A 15,321-nucleotide genomic window follows, 5' to 3' on the forward strand; every position below is an offset into this window, starting at 1 on the left:
AAGAGACATGCGTGACATCCATTTGCCAGATTTGTAAAGGTCTTACGCCCCGTGGGTTTATCCCTACATGGGGTGTAGGCAAAAATTCACAACAATTTTTACATTGAGTCATAATGTCTCTAGCTTCTTTTCTAGTTATAGCAAAGCGGCGGCGGAGAGTTTCAGCCGTCACATGAAAGTGCTGATGAAAATTTTTTGCTGCATCCGCCTGGGAGGACAGTGCAGTGGCTATAAGCCGAGTGGCCTTATCAGCCAAGTCATTGCCCCGGGACATTGGACCTGGTAGGCCCGAATGTGCCCTGACATGGGTAATATATATGGGTGTTTTTCTATTTTGTAAGGCCAATTGTATTTGCTGAAAAATAGAGGCGACTTTACTAGAGGACTTAATGATTCCCGCGGCCTCCAATAAATTAACAGCATTAACCACATAATAGGAATCTGATACAATATTTAAAGGCTCGGGAAAGATCCTTAAAACCCCTAAAACTACCAAACATTCTACTATTTGAGGTGAGGTTTCTTGGTAATCTTTAGTCATTATCTTATCATTAACCACATAGGCACCAATTCCAGTTTTTGAACCATCTGTATATACTATTATTCCATCTTTAAGTGGGGACTTAACGGTCATTTGTGGAAACACCACAGCTTGATTTAATGCAAATTGTAAGATAGGATGTTTTGGGTAATGATTGTCAATTCGTCCTGAAAAGGAGGTAATCAAAACAGCCCAATCATTGGAAGTAGCCGCCAGGGTCAAAAACAGGAAAAAAATTGTGTAATTTTTTACGAGTCTTTTCCGTCCAAAAGGAAAATCCAGACCGCAGTTCACAGGGTGGAGAAGCGGTGGGTGTTACCCTACGAGAGGAGTTATGGGAGGGTTTTTTATTATTTCCTCGTTCGTCTGGGTAGTATCTCTTCTGCTCATATTTGGCTGCCTCCTTCTCTAACTTTGCTTCTTCCTCTGAATCAAGAGCCTCATTGTCAGAGGCATTGGGGCTAGAGCTTGCAGAGCTATCAATATTTAATGCCTCAAGTTCCCTTAATGGGTAAAGTCCTTGTGATGTCCCTTCTGGGGAATCAGGGGACTGCACTCCTTTTACAGGAGGGTTCTTAGCTTCTTTCCTTTTACGGGTATCCCTTTTCTTGCGCGCACCCAACCTCTCACTACGTTCGGTTTCTGACACGCTATCCTGAACTTCCTCTAGGGCGACCTGTCCTTCCTCTACTGCCCTCTTACAATTGTCATCCTCTAGGCAATTTTTTACAAGTAAAAAAATAAAAAATATCACTCCTAGAATCGGCCCAAGAAATTCAGAAATATGCATACCTCTCCGAACTTACCTATCCCTGCAGTTCTGAATCCTCCTTGAAGTCAAGGGGTCTCCGAAGGTGCTGACGATGGTGTGGTCAATTTCCCAGGTTTCGGCACCAGATGTGACTCGCGTAACCATCTCGCCAGCAAGAACGACGCAGCACACGTACAGGATCCTTCTGCAGCAAAGCTTTAATGCATCTTGAGAGGGAGAGCATAAGCTTACAGCGAGTAAAATGGAGACCCCAAACAGCAGAAACCCATCCCTTATATAGGAAACTGTTCTCCGCTTAGGATGTGTCAGTCCCTGATTGGCTGTTACTCATCAGGCGAGATGACGCTACGGGAGAGGCAGAGCACAACAAGTGGAAAGTTCCTTCGCACATGCGCAGATTACTTGTTTACCAGTTTGGGACACAGGATGTCAGCACCATCTTATAATGGCGAATGTGAGTGCGGCCGCTCACATGTCTCCAAGGTCCTCAGCTCAGTAGTCCAGCGGTATCAGCAACTGTCATGAGCCAGGTTCCCAGAGAAGATTTGCTCATGATTTCTGAAGAAGGGAATTATAAAGAACATGCACCTGTTGGGGTGGGGGTAGATAATGAAGGATATAGGCAAAAAAAAAAAAAAAAAAAAAAAAAAAAAAAAAAAAAGTAGAGATCCTATTTCATCTGGAAAGATAGATCTTTAGAATCAAGACCAAATAACTTGCTGCTCATGTATATCCAATAAGCTAAGAGTAATTTTTTTAGTTTTACCTATAATATATAATTGTGTATATATATATATATATATATATATATATATATATATATATATATATATGTGTGTGTGTGTGTGTGTGTGTGTGTGTGTGAAACACATATATAACATTATTAAATATACACATAAATATTAAACTTAACATATTTAATTTCAATTATTAATATCTTCATATAATAAAGGTTTTATTTTAAAATCCAAACACCTGTGGTGATGCACCCTCTCAGTATCAGCACTTAGGAGGAAGAAGCAGGTGAATTCTGAGCTCACAGCTTGCTTGTTTTAAATAGCAGATTCCATGCCAGGCAGGGGTATACAATGAGATCTTGGGAAGCTAAAGGTAGACAATAAGATCTTGTTCACCCCATCCATCACCTCCACAGAAAACAATACAAAGCTTTTGCTAAGTTTACATGCTGACTGCAAAACCTAAGCCTTTTGTCCCCTGACTGTTATAGTAGAAACCCTGAGTAATGGGCTAGAATAAATTAGTAAGTGTTTATGACAAAATGTGAAGGCCTGGGATTGATTGCAAATAACTAATAAAAAAATAATCTAGGCACAGTGAAACACATGTGTAATTTCAGTGCTGGAGTTGGAGTAGAGACAGGCGAATTCTCAGGTACTTACTGGCAAGTCAGTCTAGAAAATTATTCCAGACTCAGTGACGTCCCTGTCTCAAAAATAAGGTGGAGAGGACAGCAGGATAGCTCAGGGAGAACATGCTGTGACAGTATCACCACCTGTGTGAAATCTACAGAATCAAGAATAGAAGCAGGGAGCCAGGTCCACAGAATTATCTCTGTTCTCCTCCTTTGTCTTGGCATGAAAGAAGCTGCAAACAAACACACACACACACACACACACACATACACACACACTAGTAGTAATGATAAATAAAATATTTAAATTTAGGAATAATAGTAGAGTGATTATGACACTTGACATCCACCATTGTCCTCTAAATGTATGCACTGCCACACATAATCACACACACACACACACACACACACACACACACACACGCACACAAATTAAAACAAAGCACAATGAAATATAAATGGTGAAGAGCCTTTGTCTGATGCAGTATTAAATCTTAGTAAAATATTTTAGTGGTAATTTTGAAGATGTAGCTATCAATAAAGTTGGCTACATTAGATAATCTGTTGGAGATCTGTACTTAATATTTAGGGTTGAAGTGTCACAATGATTGTAATTTATTTTCAATACTTCAGTAAATCAGACGAGGCAAAAATAGAAGAATGTTAACAGTCATTAAGTTGGGGTGATGGCACTCTTCCTACCCATCTCATTATTGTATACGTAAAAAAAATTAAAATTATAAAATTAATGTTCATGTTTAGTTTTACAATTTACAGAGCTAACACATCATCTAAGTTGCATCTCTCTTACTCTCTTAATTGCTTCTGAAATCTCTCTTTTCCATTACTACTGTCAAGCTTTAGCTAAGCCCTCATTCTAGGCCACAGAGTCAGTGATATCAGTTTCTAAAGATAGTTAACTTTTACTTGTGCTTGTGTATATGACTACATGACCAGATGAGGTTGTTGGTACCCTGAAACTGGAGTTGCAGGTGGTTGTGAGAAACCCCATGTGAATCTGGGAACCAAGCTCAGATCTACTGCAAGAGCATGCTAAATACCTGAGCCGTCTCTTCATGTCCTGTGTAGATCATTTTGTAGAGGAAAACAAACAGCACCAGCTTTAGAGAGTACTCTGTAAAGAAATGACACAAAGACCCCAAACCTCATATGTGGAGAAACTGGTTCTGTCATCATAGTGGGATTTAGAACCACATATCTCAGGGTAGTCTGTGAAGGAGATTTGAGACTGGGTTAGCTGAAATGGGAAAACTCACTGTAAATGTACATGGAGGCACTCAGTAAGCTGGGGTCTTAAACTTAAGATAAAGGAGAAAGTTGTTTTCTTTTTTTGTATTTTGTTTTTTGTATTTGTTTTTGTTTTGAGTTTTGTGTTTGTTTGTGTGTGTTTGTGTGTGTGTGTGTGTGTGTGTGTGTGTGTGCATGTGTGTGTGTGTTCAGCATGTCATCGTCTCACCTCCCATCCCACCACATTCCTTCAGTGGGCAAAGAGACACCTCACTCTTGGTATTTTTTTAAATTTTTTATTATTAATTTATTCTTGTTACATCTCAATGGTTATCCCATCCCTTGTGTCCTCCCATTCTTCCCTCCCTCCCCTTTTCCCCTTATTCCCCTCCCCTATGACTGTTCCTGAGGGGGATTACCTCCCCCTGTATATGCTCATAGGGTATCAAGTCTCAGGGGAACAGCAAAAGCAGCCCTTTGTTCATCATAGCTTGATATCTGTCTTGGTGACCAAAGCTATTTTATACGTCAAACAATAAAAATAAAATCAAATTAAATCCAAAGATTGTAGTATGGGAAGAGGAAGACAGAGATCTCTGTTCTGCCATACCACAAGGTACAAGCAGCAAAAGACATCCACAGACTGCCCGCTAACCCAGGGTACAGGCAGGCCAAATACATTGAGTTCCACCTACTACCACACAGCACATGGAGGGAGGAGGAAAACAGACAGAGGCCTGCTGAACTAACTGTCATGCTACCCACAGACCTACCTTTTTCCATCATTATAGGTGGGCATAGACACCTGCAAGCCACCTCACTGTACAATACAGCACAGCTCATACAGAAGATGTTATACAGAGGCTATCACCCAGGGGAACAACAGCCTTGCAGCAGTAGCCAAGACAATGTGCAATTGTGTGGAGAACAGATGACAAAGAAAGAAAATTGAAGCCACTTGAGCATTATGAAAAGAGATGGATCTGTAGAGTTCAGAGCAGACAGGAGTAGTAGCCTGTTGTGAGTGGCCACACCTATCACCTGGATCCATGGTGAGATACAAGGCAAAGCTGCTGCTGAGGGCCATATTTGGGTTCCTGGCTAAGGAGTGGTAGGGGTCATTATTGATGTCTGTGGCTCATATTAACCCTAGAGATCATGGGGATGTCTCTGGTCAGGGCAGCCAATAGAGACCATGTGCATATCCATTGGCTGTGGCAGAGCACTCAAGAGAGTAGGCCCTGAGCATCACTAAGGCAACACAGTGGACTTGGCACTGGCTGGAGCTGGGGAGGGGAGCTGCATATAATTCAGCACTGAGAGTGAGAACACAAAAAAGCCGACACTACCATTCATCCACCATGAAGTGGTGTAGATGTGTGAGTGATATACCCTATCCACTTGTCACTCATTTCCTTTAGCAAATAGAAGAGCTGACCTGGGATTATTAGTGTGGGTGAACTGGCCGTGTCCCTTGTCAACTGAAGAACTTAGGAGAGTAGGCCTTGCACTTCCCCTGCGAAGCATATTGGTGATGCTGGTAGAGGAGGCACAGGTGAGTCAGCGCCTAGGGTGAGATCAGGGGAGAGCTGGCTTTTCCATTCCTTGCCATGAGGTGACCTGGTTATAGCAATGATGCCCTCCCTGCCTCACCCCTACCATCAGCTTCGGTCAGGAGTGCCATGCAAGCAGGTGAACTATACTTGTCTCTTAATGGCTGCAGAACTCAGTGTGTAGTGGGCCCTGCACCTTTCCTGGGTAGCACAGTAGAGCTGTACCTGGTAGAGGGAGTGCAAGTGATCCATTCTCAAGGCTGTGACACTGGGCAAAGCTTGACTAGTCACTGTCAGGTTGCACTACACTGGAAAATGGGCCCCATATCTAAACAGGGCCACACAGTGGAGCTATCTCTGGAGGCATGGGTGAAGGTTATCCAGCCCTAAAGACATGAGTTCAGGAGAGCTGACACTGCCTCCTGCAGATTGAAATGGCAGCATTGAATGGCCTTGCTGGAACAGTGCTGGTGAAATTAACCTAATAGTGCAGATAAAGGAAAGCCAACAGGCTGACCAGCTCTGAGTTGGCCCATCCCAAAGTTTTTATCATCTCTGAATGGCTAGTTCATGAAAATGCCTGTCCTGCTCATCCAAAGCTGTAGAATCGCCAAGAAACAAAGGAACCATAGCATAATTTGGAGGAGGCCCAATGAGGATCAAATTTTGATGGTGTCAAAAGAGCCAGATACCTCTGATTAGACCAATGACTCATTGAAATGAAAATTGGCAAGTGAAGATTTGTGAGCAGAGGGATATATTGTGGGCCATAACGTGACATAATACAGCTTCCACAATGAAATGATTTTCTGTTTGTTGTCTTGTTTTTTGTGTGTTTTGTTTTGTTTTGTTTTGGTGTGTGTGTGTGCATGTGTGTATGTGTGTGTGTGTGTGTGTGTGTGTGTGTGTGTGTGAGAGAGAGAGAGAGAGAGAGAGAGAGAGAGAGAGAGAGAGAGAGAGAGAGAGAGAGAGAGTAATTGGGGGAAAGGTTGCATGAGCCTGGGTGGATATGAAGGGATTGGGAGATAATCTGGACTGGGGTGCATAATGTGAAACTCAAAAAGAATCAATGAAAAGTTAAAAAAAAAAAAAAAAAAGAAAAGAGAGAAAGTGAGCTCAGCATCAGTGCTTATCACACTTTGCTTTCTCTCTACAGGTGCACAGGAGCAGCTGCTTCATGATCCTTCAGCCGTGTTCCTCCATTGCCATGGACTGTAAAACTCAAACTGTGAGCCGAAAAAGCCCTTCCTACCTTAAGTAGTTCGTTTGTTCTTTTGCAAAAGAACTTTTATTTATTTTTAAAGGCATTAATAAAATATTGACATACTCAGAAAGTTAAAATTCTAGAACAGTGCTCAATTACAATTTTGAAAGCATAACATCCATGCACCCACTTTTCCACCATTTGATTCCCCAAACTGATTATGATCCACTGGTAATTTAGGTAGAGAACCCCAGCCATGGAAAAAGCTGATGATGAACCACTCATCCAAATGACCAGAAAGATGACAGTGAAACTTATGCTGATATCAACAAGTGACACCAACATACCATCACCTTGTCAGAGAGCTGAACTTTTTAATTTACATGTTAGCAAATTTCCATTTGAAATTTTCTTCTCTGAAACTCACATAATAGCTGGTATGATAGCAACTCCTGTAAAAAGAGATTAACATACTTTCTGGAGGATCAGTGTCCTCTCATTCTCCTGAGTGCTCACAAGTTGGGGAAAGTAAATTTTACTCTGCTTTGTTTCCATATCCAGTATAAAGCACAACACAAGCTTCCTTCATAAAGTAAACTGAAGTAGTGGTAAATGGGTAAAGACATCGGCCTTCCAACTAACAGCAAAATATTTATCATCAACTTCCCACTCCTTTCTAAGGAGTTACATCATTCTTACTTGGGATTTGAGTCTTCTTATCAGGTTTTCTTGTAGCTGTGCCTTTTGTTTTATCTGGTATCACAAATGCCAGAATTCTTAAAAAATTCTTAAAGAAAGCACACAACTTTCTTTTTTTCTTCTTTCTTTTTTCAACAGGGATTCTCTGTGTAATATATCTCTTGTTGTCCTTAGATTTCTTTGTAAAATTGGCTGGAGACAATCTCACATAAATTTTCTTGCCTTTGCCTCTACAATGCTAGCATTAAAGTTGTACACCACCACAAGGAAGCCCCATCTCTGTTATAATCTCTTATCAATGTTGCATCACTACAAATGGTGAATTTATCACTCTGGTTGTGCCAGACTGCAACAGCACTACATATTCCTGGTCCAAACCCGCACTGCCACTGCCCATCACTGGGCTCTTAACTTGCTTCTTTTCAGGCATTTTGTCACAAAAATAAAAAAATGGTTCAGTTTTAAAAGTTATTGATTGTCAAAAATGCATGAAGACTAGACCTCAAACACCAAAACAAACATAAAAATTAAAGGCATGGTGGATGTATTTATAATCTCTGGAGTGGAGAAGCAGAAGCAGCCAGTATTTGGGGATTGTTGATAATTGAGCATAACTAAATTGCTTGAGTTCCAAGTAAAAGTGAAACGTGGTCTCACAAAACAAGGTAGACATGAAGGAATGACATCTGGGTCTGTCCTCTGTATTGCACACATATGAATATGCACCAACAACCCAGGTTCAGTCATACATACACACATACGCAAGCACATTTAACAGGTTAGGAACTCTATAAGTAAGAATCATGTAAACCAGTAAAAACCTAACCTTAGTCCCTGAACCTCTACTTTCAAGAAATAAGTCTTGAAGGCTTCAGAGGTAACTCAGTAGTACAATACTTTCTTAGCATGCCCAAGTCTTGGATCCAGCACTGTCAAAAAGACATAAAGGAAAAAGAGACAGGAGTAAGAGATTGTTATTCAGAATTTTCTGGGTAGCCTGGGTTCCACAGCCAGTGGCCTGTCCAGGGGCAGCTTGATTCTGGAGAACAACAGATGGATCTCAGTGTCAATGGTCCTGCTTCTTTCTCAGTAATGGCTAAAGCACTTTAGGATGATGCCAGCATGCTAGGTGAGGTGCCCAGCCAACCAGAAGACATAGGTTTTTTTCTCAGTTCCCAAACAATAGCTAACAACCATGTACAATTCCAGTTCTATGATACCTGACAACCTCTTTGCCTCTGCTGACAATGCACACCACACTCGATGCACTGACATCCATTAAGGAAAAACACCCATAAACATAAAATGAAAATAAGAGAAAATTTAAGAGTGATTTTATATATGACATACATATACTATGAGGTTCTTCTCTTCGCTTTAAACACATAAAAACAGTGGCAATTTGCTTTACCTTGAGAATAGCATTTCATGATTGACCTTGCCCACAGAGTACTGGGCCTACCTAAATCAATTAACAACTAAAAATTATGTCCTATAGACATAGCTTCAGTGACAGGCTGATCTAATGCAGGCAACCCCTCAGATGAGACTCCCTCATTGCAACCAAGCAGCTTGGCTTCCATGCTTATAAGTTGCATTACACAAGGGAAAGGAAACACTCATTTATATTCTTGTGTGGACATAATGTTGTGTGTGTGCTTGTACATGTGTTAGTGTGTGTATGTGTGTGTGTGTATGTGTGTGTGAAAATCACTGAAATTAGGCTGCCATCCTGGCACAGGTACTGTGACCTAGGGCGCATATTATTCCTAATTATCCCATAGCAGAGAAAGCCATGAGATGTAAAAATCAAGCAGATGCTTTTAGAGTTATTTGATTCTGTATAAAACACTAGAACTTATATTTCAATCTAACTATCACACACTATATCTTTGACCTCTTTCTGTTATATTTTCTCCTGTTCTCCTTAGTATCTACTCTCAACATTTATGAGAGCAACAATAGGATAAATGTTACTAGTAATTGTGTATTATCAAAGGCAAAAGAGTTAGAATACAATATTGTAAAAGTGCTCACCATAAAAAGTTGATAAAATTATATATTGCTAATTAGCTGAACTTTATTGTCATCCAATATAGACTTGAATCAAAACATCAGTTTACTACATATATATGTGTGGATATTGTTTGTTAATCAAAAAATAAATTTAAAGGTTATATGTTTCAAAGTGGCAGAAGAGCAATATAGATGTCTCATAAACTGCTCCAAGGAAAAGAAAATTAAAACTAAAGACAAGAAAAGTATGTGTTAGTACAATGAATCTAAGAGTGATCTGAATGTTCTCTTGGTTAAATATGCACTTGCCTACTACTATCTTCTTCAAAGTTGGACAGTAGAAACTTTGCAGGGCTTCTTTGTGTGTACCGGCCTGATTTGGGATCATAACATTTCAATCTCTGTTGTAAATTGAGTATTCCACAATTTTTCAGCTATCTATTCTCCAATGTAGTGTTTCTCAATGTTCCTGACACTGTAATACTTTAATTCTGTTCTTCCTATTGTGGTAACTCACACCATTGCATTATTTTTGTTACTACTTCATATCTGAAATTTGCTACTTTTACAAAATATAATATAAGGGGATTCCAAGATGGCAGCTAGCAGGATGGACTTTGTTTAGAAGCCAGAGTAATCAAGTCAGGGAATTGGACTATTTTCTTAACCAGGAACATCAAGCGTCCTGCCCTATCACAGTAAGAGAACTCTACAGTTCAAAAGAAATACACTACAGAAAACCTGTGCATCCCTAAACATGAGACGAGCAAAAATCCTCTGGAGAGCAGACCAACGCAACAGAAGTGGAGGAGGCTAATGCAGAGTCAGGTAGCTGGGAACACCAGCAGAGGTGATTGGCATGGTATCTGGGAGAACTGGACAATAACATATGAGAGGGGTCCGCACAGTGTAGACCACAGACGGATCTGGCCTCTGGGCACCCAACAGCCCATGGAGAATGGAAACCCAGTCCCCAGACTCAGGACCTCAGTATCTACCTGCAAACTGGGAATTGTGGCCATATTCTAAGGAACTTGGTATATGTGTATGCACTTTTATCAGTGAAACAATAGAGCTCCTGGCCAGGGAAAATCGGTCTTGCAAAACCCGACCTGCCTCCTGTCAGTACACAGCACTGTGTGTGCTTGCCTGCCCTGCTCTCTTGGTCTCCCTCTCTAATGGATCTGTGTACCCACTATCCCAGGGGGTTCAAAGAGGGAAGATAGGGGCCAGCTAGTCCACGGTGGGGCATAGGGCCCACATGGGCCCACAGAGCTGTGGACATGCCCCCCATCCACAGCTCTAAAGCTGTGCACTCAGGTTTTCTGATCTACAAACTTGGAGGAAACATGTACATTTCCTAGCAGCCAGACAGGTTCCTGCCAGTGATAACTGTGAGCTTGATATCTGAGACTGAACTGGGGGTGGTGTAACTCTAGTCTCTATCTGCTAGCCAAGGTAAAACACAGGAAAATGAGCAATTCTGACCTCAGACTGACCCAAAAGTTCTGAGAAAGCTCCAGCAGCTGGTGACCACATGAGTACAAACAAAAACTCAGAACAAAGTGACAGTGTTGGCCTCACCTATGCCCCCTGTCTTGGTTTTTGAACATCTGTGGGCCCACAGGTCCAGGGGAAATGGAGATGCTGGATCCGGGCCCACCAGTCCACAGAGAGAACCAGAACCAACACAGGGGACCAGGCAGCAGTGGACACAGCATTTCTTTTCTAAGAACTTAGAGTAAAGGTGCACACTTCCCAGTGGCTGGACAGGTTCCCGCAATTGATAACCATGATCTTGGTATCTGAAAATGAACTTTGTGCAGTGTATGACCAGGATGGAGCTACTGGCGCAGGAAAAACACAGGAAAATAGGTAGGTCTGACCCCAGAGAGACCTGAAAATTCTGAGAAAGCCCCAGGTCCCAGGGTCCAGGTAACATTGAGCACAAAACCAAAACCCAGAGCTGAGGGTGTTGGCCTCACCTGTGCCCCCTGTCTTCCTCTCAGACAATTTGTGGGCCTGCTGGCCCAAGAGGAAACCCACCACACAGACCAGTCAGCTGTGGGCACACCCTCCAGACACAGTGCTAAATCTGCACACTCAGCTTGTCTAATCTAAGAACATGGAGGAAAGGTACACACTTTTCAGCAACTGGAAAGGTTCACACCAGTGAAAACCTAGAGACTGGTATCTGATACTGAACTGTGGTGAGTGTAACTCCAGGCTGGAGCTGGAAGACCAGGAAAAAAAAAAAAAAAAAAAACAAGAAAAGGGGTGGTTCTGACCTCAGACCGATGCGTAAGTTCTGAGAAAGACTCAGGGGCCAAAGACCATGGGAGTATGAACATGAGCATGAAACCTAAACCCAGAGGGAAGGATGTTTGCATCAACTGTGCCCCTGTCTTCCTCTCTGACTACCTGCTGGCCCAAGTGAAATGGAGAGGATAGATCATACCAACCAGTCTATGAAGAGATCCATGGCCCACACAAGGGCCCAGGCAGTTGCAGACACACCTCCAGTCACAGTTTTACAGCTTCCCACAGCCCAGCATGCTTGCCTGCATGCATGCATGTGTGCATATGTGCGACCTGCCCACCCTCTGTCTCTCTATTTCTAGCCAATCTGTGAGCTTGTTGGCCCATTGACTCAGGGGAAATGGAGGATGTGGATCAGCTTACCAATGTCAGAAACAGCAAGATGACTAGAGGACAGCACAAAACCAAAAAACAAAAACCAAACCAAAACAAAAAGTGGCATCTCCAGATTCGAACTATGCCAATGAAATCAATCCCAAGAACTCAAACACAATTGAAACATAAGAAAATGACCTCCAATCCATAGTAATGAAGATGATAATGGGCTAAATGAAAAAAATCCAGAAAACAAATGCAGTAAGATGCAGACAAACAGATTGATGACATAGAAGAGGTCTATAGAGAGGCAGTCGAAAAAATTCCAGGAAAAAAATAAACAATCAGATGAAGGAAATGAATAAAACTGTTCAAAGCCTGAAGGCCCATAGAAAGTCACTGGAAGAAACTCAGGAAAATACAGTCAGATGAATGAAATAAATACAAGGGTTCAAGATATAAAGATGAAAATGGAAACAATGATAAAAAGACAGACAGAAGAAAGACAGGAATAAGAGGACTCAGAGAATCAGGTAAGTAATACAGACCTAAACTTCTGTAACAGAATTCAAAAGATGGAGGAACGAATTTCAGTGTAAGAAGATATTATATTACAACTTGAAATAACCATTAAAGAAAATGCTAAGTCTGAAAAATTCATGACACAAAACATCCAAGAAATCAAGGACAATCTGAGGATAATAGGAATTGAGTAAAGGGAAGATGCCTGGCTCCAAGGCCGTGAAAATATCTTCAACAAAAGAAGAAAAGAAAATTTCCCTAATTTAATGAAGGAGGTGCATATAAACCTACAAAAGACCTACAAGGCACCAAATAGAATCGACCAGAAAATAAAATCCTCCCACCACAAAATAATCAAAACACAAAATATACAGAATGGTCAGAACAGTCTCCACACTTGAGTGGAGAGTGGGATATGACTTTCTCACGTACTCTGGTGCCTCACATTTGACCATGTCCCCTGGAGGGGGAGACCTGGTGGCACTCAGAGGAAGGACAGCAGGTTACCAAGAAGAGACTTGATACCCTATGAGCATATACAGGGGGAGGTATTCCCCCTCAGGAACAGTCATAGGGGAGGGGAATGAGGGGAAAAGGGGAGGGAAGGAAGAATGGGAGGACATAAGGGATGGGATAACCACTGAGATGTAACAAGAATAAATTAATAAAAAAAAATTTAAAAAAAGAAAAGAAAAATATTAAAACCAGCAAGGGAAAAGGTCCAATTAACGTTTAATGACAAACTGTATCAAGCAAAACTTTCAGTAATCATTGATGAAGAAAACAAGTTATTCCATCATAAAAACTAATTTGAACAGTACTTAATAACAAATCTGACCTTACAGAAGTTACTAGAAAGGAATCTACAACGCAAACGGACAAACTACAACCAAAACTACATGAGAAATAGATATCTATACTGTTGCAATAACTTAATGACACAAGCACTTTACTGCAAAAACCATCAAAATCAAGAGACTAAACAGTCACTGGTCACTAATATCTCTCAAAATAAATGGTCTCAATTCTTCAACAAAAAGAGACATTCTAACTAAATGGATGAATAAATAAGACCCAATATTCTTCTGCATCCAAGAAACATATCTCAGTCACAAGGATAGACATTACCTCAGCATAAAAGGCTCAAGAAATTATTCCAATAAATGGGACACAGGAAGCAAGCTGGTATAGCCATTTTAATATCTAATAAATAGACTTTACACCAAAACTAATCAAAAGAGATGAGGAAGGACCCTTTATACTCATTAAAGGCAAAATATAGGAAGATAACATCAAAATTCTGAATATCTATGCTCACAATACAAGGGCACCCACATTTTAAAAGACCTATTAACTAAGCTTAAACCATTGATCCCCATACACCAATACTGGGAGACTTCAACACCTGACTTACACTGAAGGATAGGCCATTGAAACAGAAACTAAGCTAAGAAATATCAACATTAACCAATATCATGAATCAAATAGTTCTAACAGATATCTACAGAACTTTTCTCCCAAACACAAAGAATTATACCTTTTTTTCAGCACCCCATGGAACCTTCTCCAAAATTCATCACATAGTAGCTCACAAAGCAAGCCTCAAAAGATTCAAAAAGATTGATATAATGTCATGTATCCCATCAGATCACCATGGTCTATGGCTGGACTTCAATAACAATAGAATAAACAAAAAGCCTAAGCCCATTTTGAAACTAAACAACTGTGTACTTAATGACAACTGGGTCAGAGAAGAAATAAAGAAAGAAGTTGAAGACTTCCTGAAATTCAGTGGGAAAAAAAAGGAATAACATACACAAATTTGTGGGACACACTGAAGGCAGTGCTAAGAAGAAAATTCATAGCACTGAGTGAATTTTTATAGAAATTGGAAATATCCAACATAAGCAACTTATGACACATCTAGAAAAAATTAATCAGAAACACCCAAGAGGAGTAGACTTCTGGAAATAATCAAACTCAGAGCTCAGAGCTTAAATCAATAAATTGGAAAGAATGGGAACAATTAAAAGATTTAACAAAACGAAGAGCTATTTATTTGAGAAAATCAACAAGATAGACAAACTTTTAGCCAAAATAACTGAAAGGCAGTGAGACACTATCCAAATCAACAGTGAAAAGGGAGATATAAGAACAGACACTGAAGAAATACAAAGAATCATAAAATCTTACTTTAAAGGCATATAGGCCAAATATTTAAAAATCTAAGGGAAATGGTCAATTTTCTTGATCGATTCCACTTGCCAAAATTTAGTCAAGATCAGATAAACAAATTAAATAGTCCTGTTTCTTCCATAGAAATAGAAGCAATCATTGATAGTTTCTCAACAAAAAAGAGCCCAGGGCCAGATAGTTTCACTGCAGTATTCTACTAGACCTTCAAAAAACAGCTAATACCAATATTCTTCAAGCTATTCCAAAAGATAGAAATGAATGAAACTTTACCAAATTCATTCCATGAGGCCACAGTCTTGTTAATACCTAAATCTCATAATGACACAAAAAAAGAAAAGAATTTCAGAACAATTTCTCTTATGAATATTGATGCAAAAATACTCAATAAAATACTCCCAAAATGAATACAAGAACACATCAAAAATATCATTCACCATGACCAGATAGGCTTCATTCCAGCATGCAGTGATGGTTTAATGTATGGAAATCTATCAGGGTAATGCACCATATGAACAAACTGAAAATAAAAAAAAATCACATGATCATCTCCTTAGATGCAGAGAA

The sequence above is a fragment of the Acomys russatus genome, chromosome 6 (genome assembly GCF_903995435.1).
Source record: "Acomys russatus chromosome 6, mAcoRus1.1, whole genome shotgun sequence".
Classification (NCBI taxonomy): Eukaryota; Metazoa; Chordata; class Mammalia; order Rodentia; family Muridae; genus Acomys; species Acomys russatus.